Here is a 16,403-nt window from a genome sequence, read left to right on the forward strand (position 1 = left end):
TGTAGTGCAGATTTCCTTTGCAAGCTTGCTTGGTTGGCCAAAAAGGGCATATGCGTTTTTTCCTGAATATATTCAGGAAAAAACGCATACGCCCTTTTTGGCCAAGTGCATCATTGTGGACGTTCTGCCTCTTTTCCTATGCTTTCAATGCAATTCCAGTCTACCTCCTTAAATTGGTTTCCTGCAATTCTGCCCCACTTTCAAGTCCTCCTGGAAGCCTTACTTCAGTGTATTTTTGGACGATAGCTGTCATTTATAACTCTGCAGGTTTGTGAATTACAGTGCCCCTGAGCTCCTTTCTTCAACTCGCTTTCTTGTGAGCTGGCCGCGACACCGCAGCATGGCTTCAGGCCCTAATCTGGTTCCGGGACGGCACGCTGAGCCTTTGGTTAATTCCTCTTCCTGGTGGGAAATGAGAGTTAAATTTGCCCGTCCAGACACCTCCAGCTAATCTCTCATTGGTTCTCGCTATTCCTGTTCATCTTCCGCAGAAATTGCAAACTGGGCCAAACAGGAGGTTAAAGGGACTGACTCTGCAAGTCGGGAGAGTGTTAGTAAAGCGTCTGGAATGTTGCACCCGAGTACCAGGGTACGAAAACTGAGACATATTTGAACACGTCTCCCGATCACATGGTTGATCATACTCTAGGTTCCACATGCATGTTTTAGCTGAAGGAAGAATACCTTAAACCTGGGTAGTTGAAACCCGTGGAATGGGTACCATGCAATATGACTTCAAAGGGTCTTCATTTGCTCACCGAACCTCTCCAATCCTATCACTGCTGCGTTTATGCCCCTGTACACACGCTTGATTCTCTTTCGGAGACATAGCAATCCATAGGTTTTAAGATACTTACTAGTCAGGTACATTCTTAGGCGTTTAATATGGGGTGTTGAGTCCATTTTGTTGAGCAAGGAGTAGCTCTTGTCTATTCCATATTTGGCTTAAGGAACTTTATCTGTGCTCATTTCAATCTCTGGTTTTATGCAGCACCCCAACTCACCTTTCCCCTTAAGCAAGCATAAGTTGGTTTTCTAAATTTGAGACCCTGTTCTGTTCTGTAATTCAGTTCCTGTGTAGCCAAGTTTACATTCCGTGTATTACTGATATCTTATGATGTTTCTTTTTCTGTGTGACTTATTTCAGTTAGAATCATCATACCTGAATCCACTCATTGTGCTGCTAAGGGCCTGATGACATAGATTTCATTGCTGAGTGATATTGCTTTGTAAGTAAATACCACAACTTCTTTATCCATTTTTCACTTTCTGCGATGTTGAACTTGTACTGTAAACGAGGTTCTTGTAAACAGAGGTGTCCCAAACTTTGGGTTGGCTGTGTCTTTTTGATTTTAATTTCCCTAAGCTATAGGACCATAAGTGGAAGTGCCCTAGGCTCTGTTGCTTTGTTGTTTAGATGTTTCAGGAAACACCATACACTTCTCCCGAGTGTCTGTTGGCAATTTACATCCCGCCCATCAGCATAACAAGGCTCCCAGTTCTCCATGGCCTGTCCTGCCTTTCTGGATTTTACACTTTTTTCAGATGGCCCTTTTGACTGGGGGGAAGTGAGACTTCATTGTAGTGCAGATTTCCTTTGCAAGCTTTCTTGGTTGGCCAAAAAGGGCGTATGCGTGTTTTCCTGAATATATTCAGGAAAAAATGCATACGCCCTTTTTGGCCAAGTGCATCATTGTGGACGTTCTGCCTCTTTTCCTATGCTTTCAATGCAATTCCAGTCTACCTCCTGAAATCGGTTTCCTGCAATTCTGCCCCGCTTTCAAGTCCTCTTGGCAGCCTTACTTCAGTATATTTTTGGACGATAGCTGTCATTTATAACTCTGCATGTTTGTGCATTACAGTGCCCCTGAGCTCCTTTCTTCAACTCGCTTTCTTGTGAGCTGGCCGCAACACCGCAGGATGGCTTCAGGCCCTAATCTGGTTCCGGCATGGCACGCTGAGCCTTTGGTTATTTCCTCTTCCTGGTGGGAAATGAGAGTTAAATTTGCCCGTCCAGACACCTCCAGCTAGTCTCTCATTGGTTCTCCCTATTCCTGTTCATCTTCCGCAGAAATTGCAAACTGGGCCAAACAGGAGGTTAAAGGTGCTGACTCTCCAAGTGGGGAGAGTGTTAGTAAAGCGTCTGGAATGTTGCACCCGAGTACCAGGGGAGGAAAACTGAGACATATTTGAACACGTCTCCCGTTCACACGGTTGATCATACTCTGGGTTCCACATGCATGTTTTAGCTGAAGGAAGAATACCTTAAACCTGGAGAGTTGAGACCCGTGGAATGGGTACCATGCAATATGACTTCAAAGGGTCTTCATTTGCTCACCGAACCTCTCCAATCCTATCACTGCTGCGTTTATGCCCCTGTACACATGCTTGATTCTCTTTCGGAGACATAGCAATCCATAGGTTTTAAGATACTTACTAGTCAGGTACATTCTTAGGCGTTTAATATGCGGTGTTGAGTCCATTTCGTTGAGCAAGGAGTAGCTCTTGTCTATTCCATATTTGGCTTAAGGAACTTTATCTGTGCTCATTTCAATCTCTGGTTTTATGCAGCACCCCAACTCACCTTTCCCCTTAAGCAAGCATAAGTTGGTTTTCTAAATTTGAGACCCTGTTCTGTTCTGTAATTCAGTTCCTGTGTAGCCAAGTTTACATTCCATGTATTACTGATATCTTATGATGTTTCTTTTTCTGTGTGACTTATTTCAGTTAGAATCATCATACCTGAATCCACTCATTGTGCTGCTAAGGGCCTGATGACATAGATTTCATTGCTGAGTGATATTGCTTTGTAAGTAAATACCACAACTTCTTTATCCATTTTTCACTTTCTGCGATGTTGAACTTGTACTGTAAACGAGGTTCTTGTAAACAGAGCCATTCCAACCTTTGGGGTGCCTGTGTCTTTTTGATTTAATTTCCCTAAGCTATAGGACCATAAGTGGAAGTGCCCTAGGCTCTGTTGCTTTGTTTTTCAGATGTTTCAGGAAACACCATACACTTCTCCCGAGTGTCTGTTGGCAATTTACATCCCGCCCATCAGCATAACAAGGCTTCCAGTTCTCCATGGCCTGTCCTGCCTTTCTGGATTTTACACTTTTTTCAGATGGCCCTTTTGACCGGGGGGAAGTGAGAGTTCATTGTAGTGCAGATTTCCTTTGCAAGCTTGCTTGGTTGGCCAAAAAGGGCGTATGCGTTTTTTCCTGAATATATTCAGGAAAAAACGCATACGCCCTTTTTGGCCAAGTGCATCATTGTGGACGTTCTGCCTCTTTTCCTATGCTTTCAATGCAATTCCAGTCTACCTCCTGAAATCGGTTTCCTGCAATTCTGCCCCGCTTTCAAGTCCTCTTGGCAGCCTTACTTCAGTATATTTTTGGACGATAGCTGTCATTTATAACTCTGCAGGTTTGTGCATTACAGTGCCCCTGAGCTACTTTCTTCAACTCGCTTTCTTGTGAGCTGGCCGCAACACCGCAGGATGGCTTCAGGCCCTAATCTGGTTCTGGCACGGCACGCTGAGCCTTTGGTTATTTCCTCTTCCTGGTGGGAAATGAGAGTTAAATTTGCCCGTTCAGACACCTCCAGCTAGTCTCTCATTGGTTCTCCCTATTCCTGTTCATCTTCCGCAGAAATTGCAAACTGGGCCAAACAGGAGGTTAAAGGCGCTGACTCTCCAAGTGGGGAGAGTGTTAGTAAAGCGTCTGGAATGTTGCACCCGAGTACCAGGGGAGGAAAACTGAGACATATTTGAACACGTCTCCCGTTCACACGGTTGATCATACTCTGGGTTCCACATGCATGTTTTAGCTGAAGGAAGAATACCTTAAACCTGGAGAGTTGAGACCTGTGGAATGGGTACCATGCAATATGATTTCAAAGGGTCTTCATTTGCTCACCGAACCTCTCCAATCCTAACACTGCTGCGTTTATGCCCCTGTACACACGCTTGATTCTCTTTTGGAGACTTAGCAATCCATAGGTTTTAAGATACTTACTAGTCAGGTACATTCTTAGGCGTTTAATATGGGGTGTTGAGTCCATTTCGTTGAGCAAGGAGTAGCTCTTGTCTATTCCATATTTGGCTTAAGGAACTTTATCTGTGCTCATTTCAATCTCTGGTTTTATGCAGCACCCCAACTCACCTTTCCCCTTAAGCAAGCATAAGTTGGTTTTCTAAATTTGAGACCCTGTTCTGTTTTGGAATTCAGTTCCTGTGTAGCCAAGTTTACATTCCGTGTATTAGTGATATCTTATGATGTTTCTTTTTCTGTGTGACTTATTTCAGTTAGAATCATCATACCTGAATCCACTCATTATGCTGCTACGGGCCTGATGACATAGATTTCATTGCTGAGTGATACTGCATTTTACGTAAGTACCACAAGTTCTTTATCCATTTTTCACTTTCTGTGATGTTGAACTTGTACGGTAAACGAGGTTCTTGTAAACAGAGGCGTCCCAAACTTTGGGGTGGCTGTGTCTTTTTGATTTTAATTTCCCTAAGCTATAGGACCATAAGTGGAAGTGCCCTAGGCTCTGTTGCTTTGTTTTTTAGATGTTTCAGGAAACACCATACACTTCTCCGGAGTGTCTCTTGGCAATTTACATCCCGCCCATCAGCATAACAAGGCTCCCAGTTCTCCATGGCCTGTCCTGCCTTTCTGGATTTTACACTTTTTTCAGATGGCCCTTTTGACCGGGGGGAAGTGAGACTTCATTGTAGTGCAGATTTCCTTTGCAAGCTTGCTTGGTTGGCCAAAAAGGGCGTATGCGTTTTTTCCTGAATATATTCAGGAAAAAACGCATACGCCCTTTTTGGCCAAGTGCATCATTGTGGACGTTCTGCCTCTTTTCCTATGCTTTCAATGCAATTCCAGTCTACCTCCTGAAATCGGTTTCCTGCAATTCTGCCCCGCTTTCAAGTCCTCTTGGCAGCCTTACTTCAGTATATTTTTGGACGATAGCTGTCATTTATAACTCTGCAGGTTTGTGAATTACAGTGCCCCTGAGCTCCTTTCTTCAACTCGCTTTCTTGTGAGCTGGCCACAACACCGCAGGATGGCTTCAGTCCCTAATCTGGTTCCGGCATGGCACGCTGAGCCTTTGCTTATTTCCTCTTCCTGGTGGGAAATGAGAGTTAAATTTGCCCGTCCAGACACCTCCAGCTAGTCTCTCATTGGTTCTCACTATTCCTGTTCATGTTCCGCAGAAATTGCAAACTGGGCCAAACAGGAGGTTAAAGGGACTGACTCTCCAAGTCGGGAGAGTGTTAGTAAAGCGTCTGGAATGTTGCACCCGAGTACCAGGGGAGGAAAACTGAGACATATTTGAACACGTCTCCCGTTCACACGGTTGATCATACTCTGGGTTCCACATGCATGATTTAGCTGAAGGAAGAATAACTTAAACCTGGAGAGTTGAGACCCGTGGAATGGGTACCATGCAATATGACTTCAAAGGGTCTTCATTTGCTCACCGAATCTCTCCAATCCTATCACTGCTGCGTTTATGCCCCTGTACGCACGCTTGATTCTCTTTTGGAGACATAGCAATCCATAGGTTTTAAGATACTTACTAGTCAGGTACATTCTTAGGCGTTTAATATGGGGTGTTGAGTCCATTTCGTTGAGCAAGGAGTAGCTCTTGTCTATTCCATATTTGGCTTAAGGAACTTTATCTGTGCTCATTTCAATCTCTGGTTTTATGCAGCACCCCAACTCACCTTTCCCCTTAAGCAAGCATAAGTTGGTTTTCTAAATTTGAGACCCTGTTCTGTTTTGGAATTCAGTTCCTGTGTAGCCAAGTTTACATTCCGTGTATTAGTGATATCTTATGATGTTTCTTTTTCTGTGTGACTTATTTCAGTTAGAATCATCGTACCTGAATCCACTCATTATGCTGCTACGGGCCTGATGACATAGATTTCATTGCTGAGTGATACTGCATTGTACGTAAGTACCACAAGTTCTTTATCCATTTTTCACTTTCTGTGATATTGAACTTGTACGGTAAACGAGGTTCTTGTAAACAGAGGCGTCCCAAACTTTGGGGTGGCTGTGTCTTTTTGATTTTAATTTCCCTAAGCTATAGGACCATAAGTGGAAGTGCCCTAGGCTCTGTTGCTTTGTTTTTTAGATGTTTCAGGAAACACCATACACTCCTCCCAAGTGTCTGTTGGCAATTTACATCCCGCCCATCAGCATAACAAGGCTCCCAGTTCTCCATGGCCTGTCCTGCCTTTCTGGATTTTACACTTTTTTCAGATGGCCCTTTTGACTGGGGGGAAGTGAGACTTCATTGTAGTGCAGATTTCCTTTGCAAGCTTGCTTGGTTGGCCAAAAAGGGCGTATGCGTGTTTTCCTGAATATATTCAGGAAAAAACGCATACGCCCTTTTTGGCCAAGTGCATCATTGTGGACGTTCTGCCTCTTTTCCTATGCTTTCAATGCAATTCCAGTCTACCTCCTGAAATCGGTTTCCTGCAATTCTGCCCCGCTTTCAAGTCCTCTTGGCAGCCTTACTTCAGTATATTTTTGGACGATAGCTGTCATTTATAACTCTGCAGGTTTGTGCATTACAGTGCCCCTGAGCTCCTTTCTTCAACTCGCTTTCTTGTGAGCTGGCTGCAACACCGCAGGATGGCTTCAGGCCCTAATCTGGTTCCGGCATGGCACGCTGAGCCTTTGGTTATTTCCTCTTCCTGGTGGGAAATGAGAGTTAAATTTGCCCGTCCAGACACCTCCAGCTAGTCTCTCATTGGTTCTCCCTATTCCTGTTCATCTTCCGCAGAAATTGCAAACTGGGCCAAACAGGAGGTTAAAGGCGCTGACTCTCCAAGTGGGGAGAGTGTTAGTAAAGCGTCTGGAATGTTGCACCCGAGTACCAGGGGAGGAAAACTGAGACATATTTGAACACGTCTCCCGTTCACACGGTTGATCATACTCTGGGTTCCACATGCATGTTTTAGCTGAAGGAAGAATACCTTAAACCTGGAGAGTTGAGACCCGTGGAATGGGTACCATGCAATATGACTTCAAAGGGTCTTCATTTGCTCACCGAACCTCTCCAATCCTATCACTGCTGCGTTTATGCCCCTGTACACATGCTTGATTCTCTTTCGGAGACATAGCAATCCATAGGTTTTAAGATACTTACTAGTCAGGTACATTCTTAGGCGTTTAATATGCGGTGTTGAGTCCATTTCGTTGAGCAAGGAGTAGCTCTTCTCTATTCCATATTTGGCTTAAGGAACTTTATCTGTGCTCATTTCAATCTCTGGTTTTATGCAGCACCCCAACTCACCTTTCCCCTTAAGCAAGCATAAGTTGGTTTTCTAAATTTGAGACCCTGTTCTGTTCTGTAATTCAGTTCCTGTGTAGCCAAGTTTACATTCCGTGTATTACTGATATCTTATGATGTTTCTTTTTCTGTGTGACTTATTTCAGTTAGAATCATCATACCTGAATCCACTCATTGTGCTGCTATGGGCCTGATGACATAGATTTCATTGCTGAGTGATATTGCTTTGTTAGTAAATACCACAACTTCTTTATCCATTTTTCACTTTCTGCGATGTTGAACTTGTACTGTAAACGAGGTTCTTGTAAACAGAGCCATTCCAACCTTTGGGGTGGCTGTGTCTTTTTGATTTTAATTTCCCTAAGCTATAGGACCATAAGTGGAAGTGCCCTAGGCTCTGTTGCTTTGTTTTTCAGATGTTTCAGGAAACACCATACACTTCTCCCGAGTGTCTGTTGGCAATTTACATCCCGCCCATCAGCATAACAAGGCTTCCAGTTCTCCATGGCCTGTCCTGCCTTTCTGGATTTTACACTTTTTTCAGATGGCCCTTTTGACCGGGGGGAAGTGAGACTTCATTGTAGTGCAGATTTCCTTTGCAAGCTTGCTTGGTTGGCCAAAAAGGGCGTATGCGTTTTTTCCTGAATATATTCAGGAAAAAACGCATACGCCCTTTTTGGCCAAGTGCATCATTGTGGACGTTCTGCCTCTTTTCCTATGCTTTCAATGCAATTCCAGTCTACCTCCTGAAATCGGTTTCCTGCAATTCTGCCCCGCTTTCAAGTCCTCTTGGCAGCCTTACTTCAGTATATTTTTGGACGATAGCTGTCATTTATAACTCTGCAGGTTTGTGCATTACAGTGCCCCTGAGCTACTTTCTTCAACTCGCTTTCTTGTGAGCTGGCCGCAACACCGCAGGATGGCTTCAGGCCCTAATCTGGTTCTGGCACGGCACGCTGAGCCTTTGGTTATTTCCTCTTCCTGGTGGGAAATGAGAGTTAAATTTGCCCGTTCAGACACCTCCAGCTAGTCTCTCATTGGTTCTCCCTATTCCTGTTCATCTTCCGCAGAAATTGCAAACTGGGCCAAACAGGAGGTTAAAGGCGCTGACTCTCCAAGTGGGGAGAGTGTTAGTAAAGCGTCTGGAATGTTGCACCCGAGTACCAGGGGAGGAAAACTGAGACATATTTGAACACGTCTCCCGTTCACACGGTTGATCATACTCTGGGTTCCACATGCATGTTTTAGCTGAAGGAAGAATACCTTAAACCTGGAGAGTTGAGACCTGTGGAATGGGTACCATGCAATATGATTTCAAAGGGTCTTCATTTGCTCACCGAACCTCTCCAATCCTAACACTGCTGCGTTTATGCCCCTGTACACACGCTTGATTCTCTTTTGGAGACTTAGCAATCCATAGGTTTTAAGATACTTACTAGTCAGGTACATTCTTAGGCGTTTAATATGGGGTGTTGAGTCCATTTCGTTGAGCAAGGAGTAGCTCTTGTCTATTCCATATTTGGCTTAAGGAACTTTATCTGTGCTCATTTCAATCTCTGGTTTTATGCACCACCCCAACTCACCTTTCCCCTTAAGCAAGCATAAGTTGGTTTTCTAAATTTGAGACCCTGTTCTGTTTTGGAATTCAGTTCCTGTGTAGCCAAGTTTACATTCCGTGTATTAGTGATATCTTATGATGTTTCTTTTTCTGTGTGACTTATTTCAGTTAGAATCATCATACCTGAATCCACTCATTATGCTGCTACGGGCCTGATGACATAGATTTCATTGCTGAGTGATACTGCATTTTACGTAAGTACCACAAGTTCTTTATCCATTTTTCACTTTCTGTGATGTTGAACTTGTACGGTAAACGAGGTTCTTGTAAACAGAGGCGTCCCAAACTTTGGGGTGGCTGTGTCTTTTTGATTTTAATTTCCCTAAGCTATAGGACCATAAGTGGAAGTGCCCTAGGCTCTGTTGCTTTGTTTTTTAGATGTTTCAGGAAACACCATACACTTCTCCGGAGTGTCTCTTGGCAATTTACATCCCGCCCATCAGCATAACAAGGCTCCCAGTTCTCCATGGCCTGTCCTGCCTTTCTGGATTTTACACTTTTTTCAGATGGCCCTTTTGACCGGGGGGAAGTGAGACTTCATTGTAGTGCAGATTTCCTTTGCAAGCTTGCTTGGTTGGCCAAAAAGGGCGTATGCGTTTTTTCCTGAATATATTCAGGAAAAAACGCATACGCCCTTTTTGGCCAAGTGCATCATTGTGGACGTTCTGCCTCTTTTCCTATGCTTTCAATGCAATTCCAGTCTACCTCCTGAAATCGGTTTCCTGCAATTCTGCCCCGCTTTCAAGTCCTCTTGGCAGCCTTACTTCAGTATATTTTTGGACGATAGCTGTCATTTATAACTCTGCAGGTTTGTGAATTACAGTGCCCCTGAGCTCCTTTCTTCAACTCGCTTTCTTGTGAGCTGGCCACAACACCGCAGGATGGCTTCAGTCCCTAATCTGGTTCCGGCATGGCACGCTGAGCCTTTGCTTATTTCCTCTTCCTGGTGGGAAATGAGAGTTAAATTTGCCCGTCCAGACACCTCCAGCTAGTCTCTCATTGGTTCTCACTATTCCTGTTCATGTTCCGCAGAAATTGCAAACTGGGCCAAACAGGAGGTTAAAGGGACTGACTCTCCAAGTCGGGAGAGTGTTAGTAAAGCGTCTGGAATGTTGCACCCGAGTACCAGGGGAGGAAAACTGAGACATATTTGAACACGTCTCCCGTTCACACGGTTGATCATACTCTGGGTTCCACATGCATGATTTAGCTGAAGGAAGAATAACTTAAACCTGGAGAGTTGAGACCCGTGGAATGGGTACCATGCAATATGACTTCAAAGGGTCTTCATTTGCTCACCGAATCTCTCCAATCCTATCACTGCTGCGTTTATGCCCCTGTACGCACGCTTGATTCTCTTTTGGAGACATAGCAATCCATAGGTTTTAAGATACTTACTAGTCAGGTACATTCTTAGGCGTTTAATATGGGGTGTTGAGTCCATTTCGTTGAGCAAGGAGTAGCTCTTGTCTATTCCATATTTGGCTTAAGGAACTTTATCTGTGCTCATTTCAATCTCTGGTTTTATGCAGCACCCCAACTCACCTTTCCCCTTAAGCAAGCATAAGTTGGTTTTCTAAATTTGAGACCCTGTTCTGTTTTGGAATTCAGTTCCTGTGTAGCCAAGTTTACATTCCGTGTATTAGTGATATCTTATGATGTTTCTTTTTCTGTGTGACTTATTTCAGTTAGAATCATCGTACCTGAATCCACTCATTATGCTGCTACGGGCCTGATGACATAGATTTCATTGCTGAGTGATACTGCATTGTACGTAAGTACCACAAGTTCTTTATCCATTTTTCACTTTCTGTGATATTGAACTTGTACGGTAAACGAGGTTCTTGTAAACAGAGGCGTCCCAAACTTTGGGGTGGCTGTGTCTTTTTGATTTTAATTTCCCTAAGCTATAGGACCATAAGTGGAAGTGCCCTAGGCTCTGTTGCTTTGTTTTTTAGATGTTTCAGGAAACACCATACACTCCTCCCAAGTGTCTGTTGGCAATTTACATCCCGCCCATCAGCATAACAAGGCTCCCAGTTCTCCATGGCCTGTCCTGCCTTTCTGGATTTTACACTTTTTTCAGATGGCCCTTTTGACTGGGGGGAAGTGAGACTTCATTGTAGTGCAGATTTCCTTTGCAAGCTTGCTTGGTTGGCCAAAAAGGGCGTATGCGTGTTTTCCTGAATATATTCAGGAAAAAATGCATACGCCCTTTTTGGCCAAGTGCATCATTGTGGACGTTCTGCCTCTTTTCCTATGCTTTCAATGCAATTCCAGTCTACCTCCTGAAATCGGTTTCCTGCAATTCTGCCCCGCTTTCAAGTCCTCTTGGCAGCCTTACTTCAGTATATTTTTGGACGATAGCTGTCATTTATAACTCTGCAGGTTTGTGCATTACAGTGCCCCTGAGCTCCTTTCTTCAACTCGCTTTCTTGTGAGCTGGCTGCAACACCGCAGGATGGCTTCAGGCCCTAATCTGGTTCCGGCATGGCACGCTGAGCCTTTGGTTATTTCCTCTTCCTGGTGGGAAATGAGAGTTAAATTTGCCCGTCCAGACACCTCCAGCTAGTCTCTCATTGGTTCTCCCTATTCCTGTTCATGTTCCGCAGAAATTGCAAACTGGGCCAAACAGGAGGTTAAAGGCGCTGACTCTCCAAGTGGGGAGAGTGATAGTAAAGCGTCTGGAATGTTGCACCCGAGTACCAGGGTACGAAAACTGAGACATATTTGAACACGTCTCCCGTTCACACGGTTGATCATACTCTGGGTTCCACATGCATGTTTTAGCTGAAGGAAGAATACCTTAAACCTGGAGAGTTGAGACCCGTGGAATGGGTACCATGCAATATGACTTCAAAGGGTCTTCATTTGCTCACCGAACCTCTCCAATCCTATCACTGCTGCGTTTATGCCCCTGTACACATGCTTGATTCTCTTTCGGAGACATAGCAATCCATAGGTTTTAAGATACTTACTAGTCAGGTACATTCTTAGGCGTTTAATATGCGGTGTTGAGTCCATTTCGTTGAGCAAGGAGTAGCTCTTGTCTATTCCATATTTGGCTTAAGGAACTTTATCTGTGCTCATTTCAATCTCTGGTTTTATGCAGCACCCCAACTCACCTTTCCCCTTAAGCAAGCATAAGTTGGTTTTCTAAATTTGAGACCCTGTTCTGTTCTGTAATTCAGTTCCTGTGTAGCCAAGTTTACATTCCATGTATTACTGATATCTTATGATGTTTCTTTTTCTGTGTGACTTATTTCAGTTAGAATCATCATACCTGAATCCACTCATTGTGCTGCTAAGGGCCTGATGACATAGATTTCATTGCTGAGTGATATTGCTTTGTAAGTAAATACCACAACTTCTTTATCCATTTTTCACTTTCTGTGATACTGAACTTGTACGGTAAACGAGGTTCTTGTAAACAGAGGCGTCCCAAACTTTGGGGTGGCTGTTTCTTTTTGATTTTAATTTCCCTAAGCTATAGGACCATAAGTGGAAGTGCCCTAGGCTCTGTTGCTTTGTTTTTTAGATGTTTCAGGAAACACCATACACTTCTCCCGAGTGTCTCTTGGCAATTTACATCCCGCCCATCAGCATAACAAGGCTCCCAGTTCTCCATGGCCTGTCCTGCCTTTCTGGATTTTACACTTTTTTCAGATGGCCCTTTTGACCGGAAGGATGTGAGACTTCATTGTAGTGCATATTTCCTTTGCAAGCTTGCTTGGTTGGCCAAACAGGGCGTATGCGTTTTTTCCTGAATATATTCAGGAAAAAACGCATACGCACTTTTTGGCCAAGTGCATCATTGTGGACGTTCTGCCTCTTTTCCTATGCTTTCAATGCAATTCCACTCTACCTCCTGAAATCGGTTTCCTGCAATTCTGCCCCGCTTTCAAGTCCTCTTGGCAGCCATACTTCAGTATATTTTTGGACGATCGCTGTCATTTATAACTCTGCAGGTTTGTGAATTACAGTGCCTCTTAGCTACTTTCTTCAACTCGCTTTCTTGTGACCTAGACGCAACACCGCAGGATGGCTTCAGTCCCTAATCTGGTTCCGGCACGGCACGCTGAGCCTTTGGTTATTTCCTCTTCCTGGTGGGAAATGAGAGTTAAATTTGCCCGTCCAGACACCTCCAGCTAGTCTCTCATTGGTTCTCCCTATTCCTGTTCATCTTCCGCAGAAATTGCAAACTGGGCCAAACAGGAGGTTAAAGGCGCTGACTCTCCAAGTGGGGAGAGTGTTAGTAAAGCGTCTGGAATGTTGCACCCGAGTACCAGGGGAGGAAAACTGAGACATATTTGAACACGTCTCCCATTCACACAGTTGATCATACTCTGGGTTCTAAATGCATGATTTAGCTCAAGGAAGAATACCTTAAATCTGGAGAGTTGAGACCCGTGGAATGGGTACCATGCAATATGACTTCAAAGGGTCTTCATTTGCTCACCGAACCTCTCCAATCCTATCACTGCTGCGTTTATGCCCCTGTACATACGATTGATTCTCTTTTGGAGACATAGCAATCCATAGGTTTTAAGATACTTACTAGTCAGGTACATTCTTAGGCGTTTAATATGGGGTGTTGAGTCCATTTCGTTCAGCAAGGAGTAGCTCTTGTCTATTCCATATTTGGCTTAAGGAACTTTATCTGTGCTCATTTCAATCTCTGGTTTTATGCAGCACCCCGACTCACCTTTCCTCTTAAGCAAGCATAAGTTGGTTTTCTAAATTTGAGACCCTGTTCTGTTTTGGAATTCAGTTCCTGTGTAGCCAAGTTTACATTCCGTGTATTAGTGATATCTTATGATGTTTCTTTTTCTGTGTGACTTATTTCAGTTAGAATCATCGAACCTGAATCCACTTATTATTCTGCTACGGGCCTGATGACATAGATTTCATTGCTGAGTGATACTGCATTTTACGTAAGTACCACAAGTTCTTTATCCATTTTTCACTTTCTGTGATACTGAACTTGTACGGTAAACGAGGTTCTTGTAAACAGAGGCGTCCCAAACTTTGGGGTGGCTGTGTCTTTTTGATTTTAATTTCCCTAAGCTATAGGACCATAAGTGGAAGTGCCCTAGGCTCTGTTGCTTTGTTTTTTAGATGTTTCAGGAAACACCATACACTTCTCCCGAGTGTCTCTTGGCAATTTACATCCCGCCCATCAGCATAACAAGGCTCCCAGTTCTCCATGACATTTCCTGCCTTTCTGGATTTTACACTTTTTTCAGATGGCCCTTTTGACCGGGGGGAAGTGAGACTTCATTGTAGTGCAGATTTCCTTTGCAAGCTTGCTTGGTTGGCCAAAAAGGGCGTATGCGTTTTTTCCCGAATATATTCAGGAAAAAACGCATATGCCCTTTTTGGCCAAGTGCATCATTGTGGACGTTCTGCCTCTTTTCCTATGCTTTCAATGCAATTCCAGTCTACCTCCTGAAATCGGTTTCCTGCAATTCTGCCCCGCTTTCAAGTCCTCTTGGCAGCCTTACTTCGGTATATTTTTGGACGATAGCTGTCATTTATAACTCTGCAGGTTTGTGAATTACAGTGCCCCTGAGCTCCTTTCTTCAACTCGCTTTCTTGTGAGCTGGCCGCAACACCGCAGGATGGCTTCAGGCCCTAATCTGGTTCCGGCATGGCACGCTGAGCCTTTGGTTAATTCCTCTTCCTGGTGGGAAATGAGAGTTAAATTTGCCCGTCCAGACACCTCCAGCTAGTCTCTCATTGGTTCTCGCTATTCTTGTTCATCTTCCGCAGAAATTACAAGCTGGGCCAAACAGGAGGTTAAAGGGACTGACTCTCCAAGTCGGGAGAGTGTTAGTAAAGCGTCTGGAATGTTGCACCCGAGTACCAGGGTACGAAAACTGAGACATATTTGAACACGTCTCCCGATCACATGGTTGATCATACTCTAGGTTCCACATGCATGTTTTAGCTGAAGGAAGAATACCTTAAACCTGGGTAGTTGAAACCCGTGGAATGGGTACCATGCAATATGACTTCAAAGGGTCTTCATTTGCTCACCGAACCTCTCCAATCCTATCACTGCTGCGTTTATGCCCCTGTACACATGCTTGATTCTCTTTCGGAGACATAGCAATCCATAGGTTTTAAGATACTTACTAGTCAGGTACATTCTTAGGCGTTTAATATGCGGTGTTGAGTCCATTTCGTTGAGCAAGGAGTAGCTCTTGTCTATTCCATATTTGGCTTAAGGAACTTTATCTGTGCTCATTTCAATCTCTGGTTTTATGCAGCACCCCAACTCACCTTTCCCCTTAAGCAAGCATAAGTTGGTTTTCTAAATTTGAGACCCTGTTCTGTTTTGGAATTCAGTTCCTGTGTAGCCAAGTTTACATTCCGTGTATTAGTGATATCTTATGATGTTTCTTTTTCTGTGTGACTTATTTCAGTTAGAATCATCGTACCTGAATCCACTCATTATGCTGCTACGGGCCTGGTGACATAGATTTCATTGCTGAGTGATACTGCATTGTACGTAAGTTCCACAAGTTCTTTATCCATTTTTCACTTTCTGTGATGTTGAACTTGTACGGTAAACGAGGTTCTTGTAAACAGAGGCGTCCCAAACTTTGGGGTGGCTGTGTCTTTTTGATTTTAATTTCCCTAAGCTATAGGACCATAAGTGGAAGTGCCCTAGGCTCTGTTGCTGTGTTTTTTAGATGTTTCAGGAAACACCATACACTTCTCCCGAGTGTCTGTTGGCAATTTACATCCCGCCCATCAGCATAACAAGGCTCCCAGTTCTCCATTGCCTGTCCTGCCTTTCTGGATTTTACACTTTTTTCAGATGGCCCTTTTGACCGGGGGGAAGTGAGACTTCATTGTAGTGCAGATTTCCTTTGCAAGCTTGCTTGGTTGGCCAAAAAGGGCGTATGCGTTTTTTCCTGAATATATTCAGGAAAAAACGCATACGCCCTTTTTGGCCAAGTGCATCATTGTGGACGTTCTGCCTCTTTTCCTATGCTTTCAATGCAATTCCAGTCTACCTCCTGAAATTGGTTTCCTGCAATTCTGCCCCGCTTTCAAGTCCTCTTGGCAGCCTTACTTCAGTATATTTTTGGACGATAGCTGTCATTTATAACTCTGCAGGTTTGTGAATTACAGTGCCCCTGAGCTCCTTTCTTCAACTCGCTTTCTTGTGAGCTGGCCGCAACACCGCAGGATGGCTTCAGGCCGTAATCTGGTTCCGGCACGGCACGCTGAGCCTTTGGTTAATTCCTCTTCCTGGTGGGAAATGAGAGTTAAATTTGCCCGTTCAGACACGTCCAGCTAGTCTCTCATTGGTTCTCCCTATTCCTGTTCATCTTCCGCAGTAATTGCAAACTGGGCCAAACAGGAGGTTAAAGGCACTGACTCTCCAAGTCGGGAGAGTGTTAGTAAAGCTTCTGGAATGTTGCACCCGAGTACCAGGGTACGAAAACTGAGA

Source organism: Pseudorca crassidens, unplaced genomic scaffold (genome assembly GCF_039906515.1).
Source record: "Pseudorca crassidens isolate mPseCra1 unplaced genomic scaffold, mPseCra1.hap1 Scaffold_85, whole genome shotgun sequence".
Taxonomy (NCBI): Eukaryota; Metazoa; Chordata; class Mammalia; order Artiodactyla; family Delphinidae; genus Pseudorca; species Pseudorca crassidens.